Below are 6193 nucleotides of genomic sequence, written 5' to 3' on the forward strand. Positions count from 1 at the left end.
TTTTAAAGTCTGCCAACTCATTACACTCCCAAAAATAAGTTCCAAATTATCTTTTTCTTTCCCATGACACCTCCAACATTTGCAATCTACCTGAGGAAAAATGTTTTAGAGTCTGCTTGGAGTATAGAAATACCTATGCAAACAGTTCCAAGCTAAGATCCTAAATCTTTCAGAGTTTGTTGTATATTTGGGGCCATACAAATATCCTCCCATTGTTTCTTTGTGAATTGCTTATCCAATCTCCCTTCCCAATTCTGTCTAACCTTCTTAGATTTATTCCTATAGCTATCATGCAATATTTTATATGCCCTACTAATTATCTCTTTTCAACTACAGCTTCTGTTCTAGATTCTGCTAAAAACTCTACCAGTCCTGGTGTTTGTTTCACTTAGGATCCTTGTTAGAGAAGGCAGTGCAAATGAATTCTTGTCCTCTTCCAATTCTGTTACCTTTCCCCCTCTAATTATAGGCTCCCAGTACCGTAGTTCCTTTGCCAGTTTTCTCCAGTAAATTCCAGCCCCTCTTGCCTATTCTGTCTTCTTCTAATTGCAGTCATCCCTATTGGCAGAATCTTTCTCCATCCATGTGTTGGCTTAGGTCTTAGAATACTTCCTGCTATTTTATGAATATACTGTTCTGTATGGTTATTATTTTCCTTAAGGATCTGCATCCAAAAATCCCAGTCTTGTCATGTTACTTGAACTTCCCCCTGATTTCATCATCAAGCCTTTCTACTTTGACTTATAGCATTCTGCTTGTGCTATGTATAGAAGCCTTAACAATAATCTTAAGCATTTGCCTAAATACTTGTGGAATATGGAATAATGCTGCATTACATTTTCATGATTGTTGCACCATTAGAATATCACACACACAAAAACATACTCACCAGTAGGGTATAAATAATGTACTTTCTTAATGTTTTTATTAACTGACTCAAGGGTAATGTGCAAGTACTTCTGGGTGCCAAAATTCATTTTTTTTTAGTTTTTGACAAAGACAGACTTCAGTAATATTCTTCATCTTCTGGCAACTCATAAATAAGCCAAAGAGCTTAAACTAAGACAATAGTACAAAGTATTACAAACATGTTTTGTCCCTTAATGCTTAAATGTGAATCTGCAAAGAAGAAAGTTCTGGATTATATTCAGATACTTTTGCTGCTCTCTTTTTGATACCTAAATCTGGGTACCTGGAAAAAGGCAACTCCATATTTCTTGAAAACAGTACATTGCCTGACTCCAGTGTCATAACTCTTTCTGTTCCGTTTCTTTACTGTATGTAACTGACCTGAGATCAGTATTTAATTACCTGAAAGTTAAATAAAGTACAGACGCTACTCAGAACCGACCTACCGCCCTAGAAAACAAAAATGGAGAAAAACTAAGGGTAATACTGCTCAATGCCAGAAGTCTAAACCTCAAGATGCACGCCCTCGAAGCCCTCCTCAGTATGGAGAATATTGATGTTTGTGCTGTGACTGAAACCTGGTTCAAGGCTCCTGAGAGCACCCCAGCACTATCAGGTTATACCTCATATCATGTGTTCCGGCCCCAAAATCCGGACCGAACTACAAAAGGAGGGGGAGTATCCATATTCATAAAGGATACCCACATCTCCAGGTTAGTGGCAACGCACGAAGCATCGGAGACCATCCAGGTGCAATTAACCATAGGTAAAACTGCTCTACAGTTTGTAACATGCTACAGACCACCTTCTCAAACTCAGGAAACCCACACAGCCTTCCTGAAGACACTGGAGAGTATAAATGTCTCTCCAAACACCATCATATTGGGTGACTTCAACTACCCAAACATAGACTGGGAACATTACTCAAGCCCCAACACCCTAGCCCAAAGGTTCCTTGAGTTCATAAACTCAAATGCTATGGAACAACTAGTCACCATTCCCACAAGAGGAGAAAATATACTAGACCTGATCATCACAAACATGGGGACAAAATGCTCCACACCGGAAGTATATCCCTCATTGGTGAGATCAGACCAAAAATTAATCTCACTGGAGATCCACATCCCGCCCCCACCCCCAGCAAAAGACCACAGTGAAGAACTTCTCAAAAGCAAACTTCACACTTCTTAAGACTGGAGTGGTATCCTTCAAGCCCCCCGAGCCAGTGGAAACCACAACCCACGCTGCTGAAACCCTTACAAATGCCTTCTACGAGCACCTCCAGGAATGTATGGATCAAGCAATCCCTAATAAAATCAAGACCCTTTCCACCAAAGGCAGGCGCCCAGTCTGGTGGACTCCAGCCATAAACAAACTCTACAACAAGAGGAGAAAGCTACTACATGACAGAGCAAAATCCCTAAATGGGAAGGCATCTCTGATCAATACTAGCAAAAACTACGATCACTCATAAAATCATCCAAGGCCAACTTTGAGAGAAAAATCGCTAATGACACAAAAGACAATCATAAAGCCTTCTTTAGCTATGTTAGAAACCTGGGTGGAAACTCCCAGATATGCTCAGAATTAGTCCAAAATGATAAATAATCACTGAACCCACAGACATTGCCAACATACTGGCAGACAGGTTCAGTGCAAATTTCTCCCTCCCTCCCCCAAAAGGAGAAATATCTATCCCACCAGAGTCTAGCCTCCCAAACATCTCAGATGCCCAGGTGAGAGCTGCTCTCTTTAAAGCAAAAAACACAGCATCAATGGGACCGGACGGTGTCCCCGGCTGTGTGCTACACGAACTCAATGAGGAACTAAACCCACACATAAGGCTGCTGTTTAATCTTAGCCTTACTACAGGATACGCACTCCAAAGAATGGCGACGGCAACTGTGGTCCCACTCCACAAAGGCGGTGCTTCTACGGACCCTGGAAATTACTGCCCCATAAGCTTGATGAGCCTTGTCTGCAAAGCTATGGAGAGGATCATAATCCTGCCTCTTGAACTTGGTCGACTTTTTCGAAACAGTCACTAAGGCCATTGATGAGGGTAAGGCAGTTCACACAGCCTACCTTGACCTAGCAAAAGCATTCGACACAATACCCCACTCGGGCATCATAGAAAAGCTCACCAGCTTAGATGTAAACCCATATGTCACAAGATGGGTTGCAAACTGGCTCAAGGACAGAACACACAGGGTTAGAGTTGCTGGTGCCATGTCAGACTCTAAGCCGGTCATGAGCGGTGTCCCACAGGGCTCAGTCCTGGGCCCCCTCTTGTTCAGCATTTATTTTTCTGAAGTGCAGGCAAACATAGGGGATTGTGGCTGACAAAATTTGCAGATGACTGCAAACTGGGCACCATAATTGACACTCCATCAGACACAGACATCCTCCAGAAAGGTCTCATAGAAATGGATAACTGGTGCCAGAGCCATGGCCTTAAGCTAAATGCCAAAAAATGTATAGTCATACCCTTTGGGAAAAACAAGGTAACCCCTAATTACCACATAGGTGGTAATCCATTAAACATGGAAGAAGTTATCAGGGACCTGGGGACCCAAGTTGACAGTAACCTCTCTTTTGACACTCACATTGCCAAAGTGGTTAGGAAGACCTTCTACATTGCCCACCTGATCATGAAGGGATTCACATCCTGATCAGGAGAGGTCATTGTACCCCTGTACTCTTCACTTATCAGACCAATGATTGAGTACAACGCCCCATTCGGAATGTACCTTACCCAACACCTGCAGCAGTTGGAAAGACCCCAAAAGTTCCTCACCAAAAGGATAAAGGGGCTCAAACATATGTCATACGATGCCCGACTGAAGAAACTCCAGCTCTATTCAGTCGCATACCATCTGCTCAGAGGTGATCTGTGCCTGACATACAAGGCCATGTCCAACCCGGAATTAATGGACATGCTCCACCTCAAAAAATCCAAATCCACCAGAGCCACGAGAGCAAGAGACTTAAACCTCAACATGGATATAAATAGGACATGCTGGAGGGACAGATTCATCACCCAGAGACTCCCTACACTATGGAACAGAATCCCAGTCCATGTGAGGCAGAGCCCCTCACTGACTCTGTTCAAGAGAAATCTTGACGAGTGGATGAGAGATCGTAGGTTTACCCCGGGAATCATCTCTGTATCACTGCTGGACAGAGGCACAGCAAACTAATGGGTATAGTATTCTCATCCTAAGGGGTGGTGAAAGCCACACACACTCTGGCTAGGCTTATAAATGCCCTAGGGCAGATAGCCTAGTATGAACCTATGAACCTATGAACTTAACTAGCTCTTAGAACCTTGCTGCTTATTCTGTTACTAACACCTTTTTGCATAACCGTACCCTCCACCATCAAACTAGAAAGCACTCACTATTTTATTCTTAAACAAGGGGAGGACCTTGCCTTGTGTGATTCATGTGGGCTCACGTACATTTTAAACATTGATTGTTATCAGGCTGTTCCACCCCCACAGGCGAGGACGTGGTATATTTATCAACTCCAGTCTAATGAAAAATAGACTAATACAAAACAACACTTCAGAGGATTTTACTTTTTCACTGACTTGCAAATAGTTTACCAGACCTGTCGCCTGTCCCCTGCATTTTCAGTTTGTTAACCTTTCTCCACATTCATTTTATTTCCACTTCATCAGCACTGGTATAACCTTGAGAATGGTTGTCCACTGTTACAAAAAGAGACTTCTTTATCACTTCAGCAACCATTTTGTATAATAGTGGAGGACAAGGATTCCATATAATCAACTACTGTTAACAGATGCTATTGAATCAATTCTTTGAAACTATGTGTTTTATGGGGGACTGTTAATACTTTAATACTTTTCATTAATACATTGTGACTATTCCTTAAATGTTTAAAAGTGTAGCAGTTACCATTACTTGCCTCAACCTTTACCAAGCTGTAGTTGTTAGAAAACATACTGGACTATAATATTAATCTACAGTTTATAACAGCTTTAATAGCTATTCTGTCTCTCTCAAGCATGTACTCCAGACACATACTATTTTACTATTTATGTATCTCCCCCATATCTGGAATTAGCTAGAGGTGAAAACGGTGTAGCTTTTGAGCTGCAGTTCCCACCTAGGACAAACGGAACATTTGTGTCAAAATACTGAAAACACAACAGCAAAATTATTTTAATTATTAATTAATGAGAAGATAATTATCAGTTTTGTGTTTTATCTGTAATCACAAGATCACAATGTTTGCCTTTTGCTTATTTAATACTTACATTTGTTTTGATGGCACACTGTTCACTTTGTCCTGGGTATTAAGGGCAGCTCATAAACTATGACAGTCTAACAACACAGTTCTCTGCTTTAGCTGGCTCCATTAATTTGTTAAATGTCATTTCCAACAAACAATTTAATCTATATTTTCTGTAGTTTAGTTCATAAAGTAGGGTTATAAGATAGGTATATTGCAAATTTGGGAAAATATTGAAAACTACCAAAGTTATAAATGTGCATGACATTTTGTGAGCACAGTCTCTTCACTTTAGAAATGGTCCATATCCACAGTGGAAAATATAGTCTCGTAATACAGAACTTCGCCAAACTACTGGACCCCATTACAAAAGTGCAGCCACCATTCTCAGATCCAGGTCAAAATTCATTTTTCCACCCAAAGAGGAAATGGCTGCTGCTTGCCTTCATGGTAAGGCATCACTCCAGCACTGCCTTTAATTTTTGTGATGAACCTACTGAAATGAACCACACATCAAGTATGCTCCAGTATTCAAGCTGTTAAGCTGAAAGTATGCTTTTGTTTATTCGTTGCTTCATATAACTGCTGGCAAATGAACTGCAGCCATGAAACAGTCATGTTATAGACCGTAGTGACTTGGCTGGTGATTATGAAAACATGACAATCCGCTCAGGCTGAATTCTTACATCACAGACTTAGCAAGGGTCTGTGAGTATATTAAACAGTAGATCCAAAAGGGAAGTAAGACACATAGGCCATAACAATTTGGTTGACTGAACACTATGGACGGAAAAAACAGTATGGTTGAAGAAAAACATTAACGGACTTTCCCTTTTTCCCTTTTGAAGAGTGTCCTCACAACTAATTATAGTAAATAAGGGGTGCCTTCTTCACAGCAAACTAATGTCAGCCTTCTTTCTATCCTATTTTTACTCATACTATTGTTTTTTTTTTGGTTGAATAGCTCTTGTTCATATAACCTAGAGAACGGAGTATGTTTGCATGGCACTTATGTTTCTTGCTTGCA

Source organism: Protopterus annectens, chromosome 5.part0, assembly GCF_019279795.1.
Source record: "Protopterus annectens isolate FY-2018-M chromosome 5.part0, PAN1.0, whole genome shotgun sequence".
NCBI classification, from domain to species: domain Eukaryota; kingdom Metazoa; phylum Chordata; order Ceratodontiformes; family Protopteridae; genus Protopterus; species Protopterus annectens.